General features: G+C 40.7%; 1 long non-coding RNA gene across 1 annotated transcript; it reads right to left on the bottom strand.

Annotated features, from left to right (window-relative positions):
- Window positions 1-1,639: 1,639 nt before the first annotated feature.
- Window positions 1,640-16,913, bottom strand: LOC133388320 (uncharacterized). The gene is made up of 3 exons (XR_009763736.1): window positions 16,819-16,913; window positions 4,228-4,649; window positions 1,640-2,000 (listed from the first exon to the last, which is right to left on the bottom strand). It is a non-coding gene; the product is annotated as an uncharacterized LOC133388320 (long non-coding RNA).
- Window positions 16,914-17,230: the final 317 nt, after the last annotated feature.

Below are 17,230 nucleotides of genomic sequence, written 5' to 3'. Positions count from 1 at the left end.
AAGTAATGAATTACAAGTACTTTACTTGCAACTAATTATTTCCAAGCTCTGGTCAAGTCTGTGAAGAAGTTTGTAACAGCCACATTAAAAGGCAGGGGTGGACATTCCAGGCAGGGGGTTGCCTACCCTGCTTTGATATTGATTCGCTAGTCAAGCCTTACCAACAGCACAATCCATATCTACTCAGAAGTAAATCCTACTGAGTTCTATGGGGCTTAGTCCCTTAGTAAGTGTGTTTAGCATTGCAGCCTTCGGGGCATACATCTTTACCCCTGAGTGCTCCTATCCAAAATCTCCACAACACTAGGCTCCCTTCTTCCTAAAATGGCCTTCTGATGACTGCCCTGGCCTGAGGGCACTTAGGTGCTTCTTGCCAGTAGGCTGGATTAAATGTTCCGTACCCAGGCTCCCTAAACAGGTGAGAAGGAATAATCCCATCACTTCAGCTGAACCTGGGAATACTCTCTTTAGCTACAATTTCTATCTTAATTTCCAATCAGAGAATTTTTTTGTTTGAATTGTATGTGCCAAGGAACTGTGGTAGATGCTCAATGCATCATGCTTAATGACATCACAAAGGCCCACCCCTGAAATCTCAGGGTTTGGCATGCTTCTGACCTGGCAACCCTACTTGGATATGACCAGTTACTGTACATTTTGGATTGTTTTGTTTTGAAGAATAGACATATCCTCACTTACCCATCCATCCACCCCCGTGTGATATCACATACCATATTTAAAAATTTGCCTCCGTTTCAAAAGAGATTTAACATCCATTGTGTGGGGGGGAGGGGGATTGCTATTCAAGAAACACAGATCCACTCCAAAGCCCCCTTGGACATGCAAAATGAGCCAGACATTCATTTTTTTTATCCAGGTCATCATAAATATTATTATTGAATTATATTATCTATATCTATTTTTATTATATTTGGCACTTTTTATACACAGATGTGTCTCAAAATGACTTACAGCATAAAATATATTAAAACATTGTAAAAAACCATAATAAAACACAATACCCAAACATGTTAATAAAAATACTGATTCAAGTCTTCCTATGCCCATGCTTATGCAGCCAGGCCTCATCACCAATGCATAAAGACAGAATACTGGCAGATGCAGGTAATGCCAAGGTACACACAAGTCAAAAAAACACTCTATGGAGGGAGATTCTAATACCCCAGTGGCACATACTGTTGAAAGGCAGAGAGAAGGGAAAAAACCTGGCAATTGGGTGGTAGGGAAATAAAACAGGGTGGCTAGAACAGGAGGGCAACAAATCATATATAAATAAATGGTAGAAAGAACCATTGTCAGGAAAGGTCACTTCCTGGGCCACACTGAGAAGCTATTTTTAAATGTCCCCAGGACAAAACTGAGAAGTCAGTGGAGAAATTCAGCTGAGCTTGGGCACCAGTATATCTACACCACCCTCTCCCCCCAAAACCCAAAAAGGCAGCAGCAAAGAGAAGATGCTTCCAACTCAGTTCTTAGTGTGAAATATGTTTATTTTGCAATACAATGCAATGAGAATGCAGTTCACGGTCCCCATATTGCAAGTTGGAAGGGGCAGTGGCTGAGAGAGAGAGAGTGACAGTGTAGCGCTCACTGGATACTGCATGTCAGGCTCTGAGGGATTTGTATCAATCTTGCTGTGCTGTCCAGTCCCTGAAGCAGGTTGGGGGTTAAGGTGAAGCTTAGCTTTACAATGACCCTGTATTGCTATCTATTGCTTTTATCTCCACAGTGCAGGTTGGAGGACTAAGAAAAAAACTTACGAGAGAGTATAGCTCACTGCTGCATGCCTCTTGCAGATTAATTAAAGGGCTGTGCTGCAAGAGAGCAGTTTCAGCAGCTCTGCAATGTAGTTCACTGTCATATTTCAGGCTGAAATTGTCCTCTTAGACCTTCTGCAAGCCAACATTCAGCTGCATGCAGAATCCTCATGTTCCATTGACTGGCATGCAGACTGATTGCACTTTTTAAATGATCAAAACCTAAAAACAACACCACAAAAACACATGAAGAAAGACTGTCCTTAGAGCAGGTGCTCCTGTCTTTGATGCTAGCTTTTGTTTTCAACCCACTCAACCACAGGTTCAGGTAATACATTACACACACATGCCAGGGATACACTGTAACACTTTGTTGCAGGACTCCACTTGTTTATATTATTTTCAGTGTCTCATCTAGTGTTTTATTCCAGACTTAAAAAACAACAACTTTGCATTGCTGGTCCAGTAATTCTTGAATAAAATTGGCTAAGCAATAGCAGAGACCTTGAAAAACAGTAGGGGGATTAAGGGGAGAAATAAATCGAATAAAGAGGGAAAAATAAGCTTGTCTTCATCTGAAAGGAATCAAATTGAAGCCTTTTAACCTTCCACATAAGTTCCACACCGTTGCCTTTTAAAATCAGTTGAAAATCATTTAAAATCAAATTGATTTTGGCTTTTACATTCAGATGCACTTCAGCTTTTCACTTACAGGGTTTATCGGAAGGTCTTCAGCCAACCTGGGTTTCAAATTGGCTGAAAATCAGTTCAGCATGTTTGCCCGCTTAGTGAAATTTTCCCATTTCCATTTCATTCACAGCCAATCACAATCAGATTAGCTTGCTGGAGCAACTGTGTCAGGAGGCAGATTTCATGGATGTTTTAGCAAAGAAATGGTTTGTAATGCAATGAAACATTTGTTTATAGCAAGTCACAAAGCTGCTGCCCATTTTGATATCAAGAGACAAAAAAGATGGATAACTAGGGAAGATCATATATTGACCATGCAAAGGAGCTTGCTCCATTGTTTATTAGAGAAGACAGGTAGATGAGTAAAGACACCAGAATATATTTTCTAATATGCATCCTTCCCTACAAAAAAGTAACAGGGGACCCAAACTGGACCTTTCCCTGTTCACCTGTTCCCATCCATTGTGGAGAACCATTTGGATTTAATAATTGTGGAGAACCATCTGATGATCCAATCTATCTGACATTAGGTGTCCAGCCCAAAAGCAAGTGAACTGAAATGATGCTGCATTAAAAGACTACCAGAGCTTTAATGTGCTATAGACCACCTGCCATTGATTCCAACAGAAAAATAAAATCCTGTAAATGGTTTTGTTCTTGACAGTTGCTTTTATTTATTTATTTTTGTCACCTCCATCATGCTATTCAAAAAACACACACCTTGAGCTAATACTGAACTGGAATTGGAAACTAGTTTTATAAAAGTGATAATCAAAATAAAAAGGGCTCCACCTCCTGTTCGGCAGTTTTAAAAATCATTGTAATAAGGCTGCTAAAATTCTTGGTTCTTAGAACAATCCCTAGAACTGCCTAGATTTGCCCATGTGATCAGTACAAGAAGCATCACCCTCACATGCAGTTCATTTGCCTATGGTGACATTAGCAGGACACATAGCTAAATCTAATGAACAAAAGAGCTTGATAGCATTATTATATGTAGAACATGATCCCAAATTGATTGGGGCCATGCAAGGAAGAATTAAAACAGAGGAAAATGGCCACAAGAAGTAGCAAAGATAGAAAACAAAAGGAAAATTGTGCCTTGCCTTCCTGAACTCTCTACTTTAGAGGCAAAAATCAAACCTGGAGAACATTTAGTTCAGCCCTGGATTGAGCCACTTGATACCTGCATTATTTAGGTGTACACCTATCATACCCACTAATAGGCAAAAAAACCCTTGTGATTTAAGAACATACCTAAAGCCAACAGATATTTCTATCAAACTTTAAAAAGCAGGGAAATTGGGCAGCTATAGTGAATGCACCAGGGGAGCAGGAGACCTGACCTCCTCTCTGAGATATTGTACTGCCCCACAAATTTGTCAAAATGCAAACACAATTTGGGTTGGTCTTTCACAATCCAATCCACTTCCTGTGTAGCTGCCCAATTTCCCTGCTTTTTAATGTTTGATAGAAATATCTGTTGACTATAGGTACATTCTTAAACCGCAAGGTTTTTTGCCTATTTGTGAATTATATTGGGTGTATTCAATGTCTAGTAAAGAACAAAGAGTATTGAGGCACCTTAAAGACCAACAAATTATAAGCTTTCATTGACAACAGTCCACTTTATCAGATATATACATTATTATCTGAGCTACTTTGTGTGTGAATGAGTATGATTTTAAAGGCTGTATAGCAGTGAGGTCAGCAGGAATGAAATGCAGAAAAGTACAGTGATAACTATACAATTACTTACTTACTGGAGCACCTTGCAGGTCTGACCAGCTGCTGGAACCTATTTTGTTTTTCTGCAGAATGGCTCATTCCAAGAGGCAATGGGGGATGGATGTCACCAAAAATGGCAGTCCTAGCCTGAGAAATCAGCACTGAATTTGGGAGGAAATGATGTAAGGGGGTGGGAGGTGGGGAGAAGCCAAGCTCATCCAGCAGTACAACCCCTCCCCCACACACATGGACTTCTGCTTGTAGGTATAAGTGTCTGCGGAATTCCTCATATATTTTTGAGAGTATCTCCATGGTCATGAGGACTAGAAACTTGCTAGTTTATTGTTTTTAAAATGCTTGCTGACATTCTTAGGAAGCTGAATTCTCTGGCCAATACCATATTCTTCTCTCTCTCTCTTTGGCACTCCCAAGGAATCACGGCCATGATAGTTTCTGAAAAACATCAACTAGAAATTATACAATTGGTTTTGAACAAAAGAACTGGTGGTTGGTCCTCCAGAAGAACAATCCACGTAGCATCCCTTTCATGTGCCAACAACTATTATTTACACTGTTTATGCCCTTTTATCATGACAGCCCAAATGCTGAGCAGAACACATACAGTCACTCTATAACCATCACCACATTCAGGAAAGAAATGAAGAAGAGAAAAACCACTCTCTGCAGATAAATATTATGAAGGGAAACTTGCATTCAGGGTTCCTGGATAATGTCTTTTAAATATTCTATTTGCATCGACTGCTTGATGTTGTTTTAATGAGTTTCAGTTCTCCCCCCCCCCCCACCTCATTGAATAAAAGCCCACTACAGAAGTGGCTGGAATAGAACTTTAGGAAACGGCATTGCTTGAAACATTCTGGCCCCAAACCTATTCTTTGCTTGTTTCTCATTTGCTTCACTCCTCATTTCCCAGTTCCATCAATGTGACACCTTTTTTTGTATAAAGCAAAGCTAGACTCTGCCCTAGTCTTTCCCCTGCCCCCCACCCTTTGCAAGAAGAGAATGCTGTCGCTGGGAGTTTGAAAGGCTCCCCTCAGTCCCTTCTCCCCCATCATGGGAAAGTGTAATGTCATTCTGTTTGTATTAAAAATCTCCCTTCAGCCATGGGCTGCCTGTTCACAGTGACTGTGTCAACTTCAAAGCACTTAAACAAAAGCACTTCTTTGAGTTGACTTCCATGCTGCCAGATATCCTTACCTGAGTGACTTCAAGAGGAGAAACACCAAGCTGCCTCAGAGAATCTCTGAGACGGCTCTGTGGCTTTCATTGTGATGTGACTTAAGCAGGGCCAAATCATCTAGAGGGCAAAATCAGGCAACGGCAGCCTCCACTGTTTGCCATTCCTGCAGATAGAACAATAGTGCCACATGCCAACAGTGAAAGGAACTGTTAGGCTAAGCGAAATGGATTTGGAGACTGTGCCAAGTGAGGCTGTAATGGCTCTAGAAGATGTACTGATTCTTGTATGGTGGCTTTAATACCTGTTGCACAAGCACCATCCTGCAGAGACTGTGAAGAGCTGGAATAAGTGCCCTTCACCACAGAAGCCTTTTAGGAAAAATACTGCCCTCTTCCTGTATTTCAGATTATTCCTCAGGAGCACAATATCTCTGGTGATATGGGGTTTAAAAGAGTAATCACAGCAAATTATTCTTAGTTTCCTCAACCTTCCTCTAAGGAACTCAGGACAGCATCCATAGTTTCCCTCTTTTATCCAGAGGACAAGCCGGTGAGGAAGGTAGGAATGGACAATTCTGGCTGCAATCCAATGCATGTTTGCTCAGAAGTAAGCTCCATTGGGTTCAATGGAACTTACTCCCAAGAAAGTATGTAGGAGTGCAGCCTCTGTCAATTTAAGCTTCTCATTTTTCTAACCTTAAGTTCAGTTATCCAAATTTCTGCATCAGTTTGTTTTTTAATCCTCATCAAAATCATCAGCATCTTAGTGTGAATTTCTTCTAACACATTTTTGAAAGGAATTTTCCCTAATAAACACATTTTTGCAAACAATTATCCATAATATAATGTATTTTTGTATGTTATTTTCATGAATATATGCATGTTTATGCACGCTTTCCCCATGTATACATTTTTTACATGGTATTTGGTTGAAGAACTGAGTCACCAATTTTAGAGAAGTGCATATTTAAAAGAATAGCTGTGGTTCAGTTTGTGTATTGTTTCATGACGGGTGAATTAGGTAGGTTCGTATTAAAATGTGAACAGGACTGAATGTCTTCACTATCCATAGAGGAAGGTTAGGCTGAGAGATATTGACGGGCCCAAAGTTGCCCAGGGAACTTCATGGGCAGTCCGGGATTTGATTTCTATCTCGCTGTTTTAGTCTGACGTCTACCTGCTGCTGCACAAATGCTCTTAAAACAAGCAGTCTTTGGGGGGGGGGTTATCTTGAAGATATCCTTGAAAATTTGAGCAAATCGTGCCCCACTCTGAAATCTTGCCCTACTAGTGAAACCTGAAATATCACCACTGCCCTCTCCATCAGTGTCATTCTACCCAGGCTCAGAGCCCACCTTTAGTTCAACCCTGCAAAGTGGTGGCTCACCTTTTATTTTTCATACTGGAAGTTATGCTCTATTTCTATTGTGGGCACATTAACAGTTGAATCTGAAACTGCAGTTTGATGTAAAATCAGACTGATTACAATATGTTTCTACTTAAGCAATGACTCTAGCTGTTGGAAAAAACAAAGTTGGCCTGCCCAAGATGCATGTTTTCAGCCTGCTATGCTTAAACTACTCCACTTAAGGAAAGGTGGGCATGGTCAATTAAAAACATAGAGCACACCTAGAATTTTTCTAGAATATATTTCACCTCCCACTGTTTTATCTTGTGCAAACTGAGACTCTCCTCATGTCCATTGGAAACTATTCTGCAGAACAGTCAGTGCCATTATTCCACAATTGTTTTTGGAGCTTTTTTTTTAGTATTGCAAAGTGTTGCAGTACTTCACATATTCACAGAAACAGAAGCAAAAGAGAATTATTTACTATAGGAAACGTCACTAAAATTGCAAAGTAAATCAAACATATCCTGTGCAAGTTTGCTGAGAATGAATTGATCATTTGCATGCTTATTGAGTACAGAGGGATTTACTCCCCTGAAATCATGCTTAGGACAGGTGAAACTGACCACAGAGGATAGGGAGGGGAGGACGGGGAGGGGAGCAGGCAGGAGGGGGAGGAGGAGGGCAGGTTTGATCATTTGCATGTTTATCGAGTTCAGTGGGATGTACTCCCATGCAATCAGTTCTCTTCCAACACCACATTTCAAATGAGTTGATTTTTCTCTTACCTACTTTTTTCAATGTCCAACTTTCATTTGTACATAGAGATTAGGAATACCATGGTCTGAATGATCCTGACTTTAGCGTTCAGTGATACGTCTTTGCATTCGAGGACCTTTTCTAGTTCTCTCATAGCTGTCCTCCCCAGTCCTAGCCTGCTTCTGATTTCTTGACTATTGTCTCAATTTTGGTTAATGACTGTGCCGAGGTATTGAAAATCCTTGACAAGTTCAATGTCCAAAGGAGTGGATTGGGAGGGGAGGGGGAAGGATGGGCTTGGAAGGGGATGGGGGAGGGGAAGGGAGGGGTGAAGGAAGGGAGAGGGAAGGGGCAAAAGGGAGATGATGGGAGGGGAGGACGGGGAGGGGAGCAGGCAGGAGGAGGAGGGGAGGGCAGGTTTGATCGCATGCTGATTGAGTTCAATGGGATTTCCTCCCATGCAATCATGCTTAGGATAGATAAAACTGACCATGGGAGGGCAGAGGGGAGGGAAAGGAGGAGGAGAGGAAGGAGGGAATTGGAAGGGGATGGGGGAGGAGAAGGGTGAAGGAAGGGTGAGGGAAGGGGCAAGAGGGAAGGGATAGGAGGGAGGAGGGAGGAAAGGTTTGATCATTTACATGCTTATTGAGTTCAATGGAATTTACTCCTGTGCAAATATCCTTAGGATAGGTGAAACTGAGCTGGGGGAGAGGCAGGCGGGGAAGGGGACGGGAGAAGATTGGGTGGGTGGGCATTGGGCAGAGGGGAAGCCCCTTTCCTTTCCAAAAGGAAAACATTGTGAACAGTATCATTACTTTTCAGGATTTTCCCCACCTTTTTATTCTACAGCAGGCACATGTAGCCTTCCACCCAAATTTAAACCAAAGCTGTTCCTGGCCACATCCACACCAGACCTTCATGGCTTCTCTGAAAGAATCCTGGGAAGAGTCGTTAGTAAAGGGTGCTGAGAGTTGCTAGGGGATGCCCTGTTCCCCTCCCAGAGCTTCAATCAGAGTGGCTGACTGTTAAACCAGTCTGGCCACTGGAGCTCTGTCAGGGAAATAAGAGTCTCCTTTTAGCACCCTTCACAAACTACACTTCCCAGGATTCTTTGGGGGAAGCCATGACTGCCTAAAGTGAAATAAAGGTCTGGCGTGGGTGTGGCCCTGTGATTAGCCAGGCTGAGCAGCTGTGAGTCTGGGTTTTAGAACAATGACAGTTGGTTCTTACTGAGCATGCTTACATGAGCAGCTCACCTTATCATTGAGTTCAATGCTGAATTTCTTAAATTAATTAAAAATCAGCTAGGCTTTTTTTAACTTTTAAACTGCAGAAAATGAAGGTCAGAATATGGGGCAAGGTCAGTAATAGGATTACAGGTACTCTGTGAATATTGCTGATTTTTAATAAATTTCAACAGATTATGAGAACTCTTAGAGAAAAAAGTCCAAAAGGGACTTCTCTCTCTCTCTCTCTTTGTACACTTTGAACTCTGAATTCTCTCTGAATGTTTTGTGTATCACCATGAAAATTTAGAGGGTTGTTAAGCAAGTGTTTCTGAGTTCAGGACTATACTTTGTGTAAAGTTTTGTTTTGAAATGAGCTTATGGGAAGCGTCAGAATGGCATGGGGGTATTTTCAATTTAACATTGCAGAATGTGAAAAACTCTCGTAGCTGTATAATAATTCATATTCCTTCTGTATGCACATGGGAATTGAAATAATTCAACTAAACATCCTGCTAGCAGGAGCCATTGCAAGGATTTCCGCTAGTGGAACATGGCTTACCCCCTCTCCTCCCCTTATGCTCCCCCAAATCAGCCCCACAGGTCACTGGGAGAGGGGAGATCACACTGTCAGGCAAGCAGAAATTTTTGCACTGACACAGCAACCTCATTAGTGTTAAGTAGAATTGAAATAACACAATCTTTATTATTTTATTTGTCTTTTTTTATTTGTATTTTTTCCCTTGACTTAACTGGGTACCTTAGGCAACCACCTAGTTCACCTATATGGATAGGTCACCCCTGGCCCACTAGTTCAAAACTAATGCTTCAGCTGGTGTGATGGTTCTATTTGGTGATATTGTATCAGGGTTGCCCCCTTTTTTTGCTAGCAGGGCTTCTTTAGCAGCAGGGTGACAGGTAGAAATTAAACAGATATAGGGAAATCTGGAGATGCAGAGATGGGCAAAGCTGCACCTGTTGTAAAAGGCACAGGAAATCTAACACAAAGAGGGCTCTCAATATAATCATGATACAGCTGAAGCATTTATGTTCAACTAGTAGGCCATAACTTTATCTAGAGAAGTAAGCATAGCTTATTTCAAAATAAAATAGTTACTTGTTTTTAAGGTACCACAGGACTCTTCATTGTTTTTCTACAATAGACTAACATGGCTATCCCTACAGAGTTACTGCTCATTTGGAAGCCCACAACATAGAGCCCTCTATGTCTCCCATTCTAAACAAGCAAACAATGACCAACTAATTATACAAGTCTTAAAAATTATACACCCAGATAATATTTGATCGTTTCAAAATGGAGCTTGATATATCAACTATTTATTCAGCCCCAAAGACCAATTCATTTTTGGAAACATATTGCACATTTAAACAGAACAATGCTTAAATCATCTAAGCGTAGTGTTTTAACTTTCAGCCTCTCTTTAGTCTACTTAATGACTAGCACTTTTTTTTTTACACAAGCACAACATAATTTTATTGCCCAATATATTTTTCCATGTTCCATTTGTTCCTGAAAGAAATGAGAAGTGAATTAAAGATTGGTATAGCACAATGGGCAAAGGTGAGTTACAAAACAGGAAGCCTGGGTTTTTGAACTTGCCTCTTTATGAATCATTAAATAGCCTTACGTCAAGTCATTATCTCTCTCCCTCCCTCTCACTATATAGATGTTACATGACCTACGTTACATGGTGGCAAGATGATTACAAAATTATGTTATGCTACCAACTGTTATATAAACGCTAAATATTATTTGTCAGTGTAGCCAACATGGTGCCCGTCAGATTTTGTGGCCTACAACTCCCAACATGCCTGACCATTGGTCATGCTAGCTGGGGCTGATGGGAATTGTAGCTCACAACATCCAGAAGGCATCTTATTGGCTACCCCTGATTTAAAAAAGATACCAACAAGTACCTAGGAGAGGAGAGGTCATGTTCATATCAAAAATGGCATGATCCAGAAAAAACTTTTAAGTCCCACTGGTTTTAATGAGTGAGTTAAGTGCTGACTTAAACACATTATTTTATTCTACTGAAATAAAAAGAATTTAACCGTCCCTGAATCATGCTTGTGATAGTAGGATATTGTGCAACCATTATATTCTAGAATTGCTTTATCCCACCAAATCAAGCAGAACAGCAAGTTGGAAAGAAACATAAAACAGGCCAATATTCCGAGTGCAAAATTAATGTTGCCATGGGAGGCGCATGAAATACCTCACATTTACACACACACACACACACACACACACACACACACACACACACACACACACACACACTTTAATGCAGCTACAGGGAGTTCTGAATTTCATAAGAGGAGTGACAGGAAGGGAGGAGGTGCTTAAACTTTTCCCAGTCAACATTATCTCCTGCTGTTACTTTCTCACTTGTGGGTAGGGATGGGGAGAAATTAGATTCAGTTCTCTTTTAAAGCTGAATCCATCAAATTTGCACTTTCCAAAACAACATGAGAACCGAAACACAACCGTCCTTCCAAATTTACACTTATTCGAATTTTGCAATGCAGTTTTCTAACTAACTAAAGTTTAAAAAATCGAACATTAGGGGAAAGTGAGCATAAAAATGAATATATTAATGCAAATAGCATACAAAATGCATTATATTTGGAGAAATTACTTGCAAAAACATGTGCACTAGTCAAAACTGCAGAAAAATGTATTAGGAGAAATTCACACTAAAATGCTGAAGAATTTTTATGAGAATTTTAATGCAGAGAACTTACTTTGGGACTGGACAAAAACAGAAAATGGAGCTGAAGATCTTTGCATCCCTACCTCTGGGTAAATTAATCAGACCCATGTAGCTACCACCACCAACCCTGCCCAGGAAAAGAAACTTTGGTAGGGAGATTTCTTGAGAGACAGCCCACCAGAAAAAACTTAAACACCACTCTATTGTTCATTTGATCAAATTCAGAATGCCCCCCTCCCCACAGTTGCATTAAATCAAACAGTGGGTTATGCCCACTGAAAAACCTTAATTGTTTTATGTGAGGGTAGAGCACATCAGCTTACTCTTACTCTATTATTTGCTTTGAGCAGAGTTTTTTTAAGTGCCATCTTTCCTCTTGTCAATTTAGATAACAAAGTTTCCCAAGAGGGTTACAAGGGGGAAATATGCCATGCAATCAGTAAATGAGTGTAGAGATAGATTATAAGAAACAGAATCTGGAAACCAAACCCACGTTGAGCTATATATAGCTCTTCATCAGGAGTAATAATGGAATTATTATTGAAGTAAACGTATTAGCCTAAGAGGTAGAACAATTTCAATAATTGATAGCGCAATCCATATGAGTCTAATCAAATATAAATCCCACTCACTTCAACGAGGCTTACTCACAAGACCAAAGGATCACAGAGGAGCAGTTCTCCTGGTGGGGCAGAACCCCAGCAATAGCCTCCCAGTGGCAGTGCATTGGGAGGGGGGCAAGGCAGCAGTGAGTTTGGGGTTGTGCGAGGGCACCAGGGTGTGTGCCAAATTAGCTCCTCCAGTGCACCCACACAGCCCTGAGACTGCTCTGGGAGGCTATTGCTGTGTGGCTCCAACCCACTAGAGGAGCCACTCCTTGGTGTTCCTAATCCAGGACTGTGTTCCCACACTGGCCAACCAGATACCTATGGCAACCCCACAAGCAGGACATGAGTGAACAGCACTCTCCCCATTTGTGTGTCCCAGCAACTAGTCTTCAGAGGCATAGTGCCTCTGATACTGGACGTAACATATAGCCATCATGTTTAGTAGCCACTGATGGTCTTGGGGGAAATCCAACCCCATGGCTGGCAGTGGTGGGACTTAATGGAGTGGAATAACTAACTCTGCATCCACAATTCTGCCGCTCGTGTTAGTAAGGGTGGAGTGGGGGGGCAGGAAAAATGTCCCTTTGCTATGTTAGCTCCTAGGCTGGTGCAGCAAAGAGGCCCAGATCGGGCTGATTGCTGTCACATGGTGGTAGCAGGGCCAGCTGAGGATCCAACAGAACATGTGAAGGCTTGAAGGCTCAACCCTGTCCCTTCCCCCCAAACGTCCCCTTTTAGGGGCTTCTCTGGTGGGGAATACCACTGGTCGTTGCTTCTGCCCGCCATTTGGACAGTTACATTGGGATGCTCCTTGACAGTGGATACCAGCAGATGCCAGCAGATGCCCAGCTGGGCAGGGCAGAAGAACACCCTTATCACAAACCCAGTCCAGCACTGAAGACTGGGGGATTAGGTTGGTCTGTTACCCTCCATGAACATGTCATATCCCTTTTTAAAGTCATCCAACCTGGTGGCCATCACTACATCTCCTGGTAGGACATTCCATACTATAACTATGCATTGCGTGGAGAAGTACTTTCTTTTGTCGTCCCTGAATCTCCCTGTATTCAGTTTCATGGGATAACTCCTGGTTCTAGTATTATGAAAGGGAGAAAAAAGCTTCTCCGTATCCACTTTCTCCATATCATGCATGATTTTGATCATGTCCTTCCTTACTTGTCTTTTTTTTCTGAACTAAAAAGCCTCAAATATTGTAACCTGTCCTCATAGGGGAGTTGTGCCAGCCCCTTGATCATTTTGGGTGCTCTTTTCTACGTTTTCTAGCTCTACAATATTGTTTTTGAGATACGGCAACTTGGATTGCAGCCTGAATCACTTTTATATTGAACAGCAAAATAGTTTATCAATCTACTATCCCTGTAACTCACCCACCAAGACAGATAGATTTATAACAATATAATTTCAAGAGCAATTCAGTCATTTACATTGCTCTGCTTCTTGGGCTGATATTTTATGACATCACTCACTTCCATTATTACATCTGATGAAGAGCTATGCATTGTTCAAAAAATGTTGGGTTTCCAGATATTATTTCTTGTAATAAATCTACCTCTGTACTCTAAATACTGACTACATGTCGTTTGAAATTAATTAACATGAAACTGCTTGAAAATGTACCTCACTGAAACCAGGGAGATCCACCAGGTTTTATTTATTTAACAGGCAGCTTTGCGTTTTTTAACAATTTTCAGTTGTAATAACTAGCTTTAACCCTCCCCAGCAAAGATGCATATTCCCCTTCCCCCCAACAATTTCCAAACAGCTTTCAGTCACAGCAGGCAAAAGTTGAGGTATAAGTCATCTGCTATAAGCAAGTCAAAATTACATTTACCATTATTTCGGATATTAACCTATGGCTGAGGTCTCACCAGGGCTCAAAAGTTTGGAGCCATTCTGAAGAGGGTAGAGAAATCCAAACATCTGATGTCCAACAGCAGAGAGATGTTAATAAGTAGTTAATGCTGCAACCCTATATCCATTTACCTGGGAGTAAGTCCCATTGAACTTTGAGTAGACAAGTAAAGCAGAGATGGGGGAACCTGTGACCCTCACATGTTGGACTCCAGCTCCCAACAGCACGGCCAATGGTCAGGGATGATGGGATTTGTAGCCCAGCAACATCTGGAGGGCCACAGGTTCCCCAACCCTGATGCAAAAAGGTGCACCATTAACAGTGTTGTCCTTTGCATGCTTACTCAGAAGTAAATGCCACTGAATTAAATGGGCTGCACTCCTAAGTAAAATTGTATAGGAGTTCAGCCTTAAAATAAAATTGATTATTATGAAAAAAGTGGGTGGGGATGAGAAACAGTGAGTTTCCAGATACTTTAAAGAGCACCATTTGGCCCAGTTCCACTCACACCAGGCAAATTAGTTTTTAATAGTTTCCCTTTCCCACGAGCTTCTTAAGAACACAAGAAGTAAGTTAACAAATCAGCTTTGACTTTGCACAGACTAACCATAGGAGAGATGTCAGGGGAGACTGCAGTAAACAAACGCAGAATCATAAAACTGGGAGAGCACAAAGGTCTAATCACAGAAGTCTTATAAATCCCATGTTAGTGCTATTTATTTATTTACTGTTTTGGTTCAAAGAAAGGGATGAGAAGGATGGTGCATAATATGACATGGGTATGGCCTTCAAGACACATGATGCTGTAGCTTGCTGAAGGTGAATGGATTTGGGGCTGTAAGGAAGGCTTCCTGGAAACTCTAGGGATACTGCTGCCTTGAGTTTCATGATGGAAGAAATGCAGATCATAAACGTAATAAATAATAACATGCAATGACATTTTAAAACATCCAGTTAAAGCTACCAATGAAACCAGAATGCCAATAAAAGGGAGCAAGTATCAAGGTTTAAAATAAAAATAAAAACCAGCAATTAGCCTGCTCTGCAAAACAATAATAGTAATAGTAATATGTTTTAGAAGCCTCATATTAATTCCCTGGAAGGGATGTGAGAGTCCTTGCAGATTATTTTCAGATATTTCTACTTTAGCAAACACTAGTTTCACATAGAGTGAATCTTTATTACTCAGATCCATAGGCTAGCACAATTCAGTACATATATAAATACAAAATACAAAAAATGCATATAAAAATACAAGTCAATTTAGCATATTTCATCAAACAACATATAAAAAGGAACAGCCACAAAACAAGTAAAATTTCCTCTCTGGGACAAAAGGCAAACTTCACGTATTTGGAACATTGCATTTATTTATTTTAGCTATTTTTGGATCACTGTTGTGTGTGCTGCATATGTGATTTCCTTTACTGCACACTGTGTCAATTGCACATTGGTCCCCCTTAAAGAGAAGTAGTGTACAGTAATGTAGATTATTATTGCACCTAGGATGGGAGCTGCTTCTGCTGATCCAATTGGAATCCAGTGAACTGGATGGCTGTTCCCTCCCGCGTTTGTTTCTGTTACCTTTTGCATTTAGCCAATTTAATCCCTCCCCCATGAGGTTGTAAGGAAATTGAAAGGGTTAATACAACAGATTTCAAAAAACCACCCCAGAGAGTCTCTTCAACTTGGCCATTGACTCAATGCCCACGTTAAGGAGATTCTCTAGGCTTCTCTCCTAATCTCTGCAGTATTAACCTCTTTAATGCCCTCCAGAAGAAAAGTGGAAGGAAAGAGAGGTGGCTGCAGCAAGTATAACCATTTTTTTAAATTTTCCAATAATGAAATCAGAGGACCCCAAAACTGTACGTGCTGCCATTGTAGAGAAATCACTGCTACTATACTTCTGAAATTTGGAGGCATTCATGCCCTCAGAAGGGGCTACTTTGTCTGCAAATTTCATTCAATTATGCCCAAAATTTAAAAAGTTATGAGTTCCTTTTTTTATAAAGGAAATATAAAATGTACATAAAACCAAACTTTAAAGGTGTGCATCACAAATGTCCCTAGACCTATCTGCCTGTAATTTGGCAGGCGTTACTCATTCTAGATGGGCTTGTGTTTCTGAAAGATTTATTCACTTCTGTCAAAGGTATATGTATATATAGCAGTTTTTAAATTTTCCAATACCAAATGAGGAGGAGAAAACAAAGGAGACTTGGATGGATCCTGAGCTGAATCAGGCAGCCTAAAAAGTGCCTTAGATGAGGATGGGGTCCGGACCGAATGTTGTGGTCAATGTACACCTTTATCAACTATCCCCTCAACCTGGCCAGACGTGGTGCAGGGAAAACTGAGGTTCCTTATAGCTTTCTCAAAGTATTAGTTGTGCAAGTTCCATTATGAAGGCAAGCTTTTACAATATGAAAAACAAACTTCACCTAAGGAAGCAGGAAATCCGTAATATTGGGGATGTTGGATATGCTTATTTGCTACTTTCCTGCTCTAAATCAGGTTGTCATTTATGCCTTTTTCACATAAATATTTGAACTTTGTTTCAAGACAGTTTGGAAATATTAAACATTTACTCTGAAAAAGAGAAAGGAAATATATAGATTTTCTTACTTTGATGAGGAATGGGTCTATTATGGCTATAAAAGGGTACATACTTCATTGTTCCTTGAAACCACAGTATGTCAATATATCCAAAATTCCTATATTCCTTTTGGCTTCTTTAATGTACCAATAACTTTAGCTTCAGAAGTCCCTATGAAAACCAAAAACTCCCTGCTTTGAGTTCTGAAAAGTTGACCACAGCAGTCATCTGGAATAGTCCTCTTTTTGTGTCAATGAAATATAACATTACTTACCAACATTTGGCAGCCAACATAAATTATACCTTCTTTGCAGTTGTTAGAACAGGATAGAAAAACGACATTGGTCTACTGAGTCATCCGTGCTTCCTTCATTTAATTTATATGTTGCCAACACCTGTGAAAACAATCAGCGTCAGAGGTTTAAATGTGCTGTAGGGTATGCTGAAGCAAGAGCTTAGTTGTTTTAGTTTGGTTTTTTCTTTAGTTCTCCAAATTATTAACAAATCTGATACTTTGAATCACTGTACAATTTAAGCATGTTCATTTTGGGTTTGGATAATTTATTAGGAATAAAAACAAACTGATGCACATTCCTAGGTTGGTGTCAGGCACCACAGGACTCGTGCAAGGCATCCTTTAGACAAGGCTGGTCTCCTGGTCCTTGCACCACTGGATGGGGGAGCAA

Source organism: Rhineura floridana, chromosome 7 (genome assembly GCF_030035675.1).
Source record: "Rhineura floridana isolate rRhiFlo1 chromosome 7, rRhiFlo1.hap2, whole genome shotgun sequence".
Taxonomy (NCBI): domain Eukaryota; kingdom Metazoa; phylum Chordata; class Lepidosauria; order Squamata; family Rhineuridae; genus Rhineura; species Rhineura floridana.
Note: the sequence above shows the minus strand (reverse complement) of the source record. Positions and strands in the feature narration are given on the sequence as shown.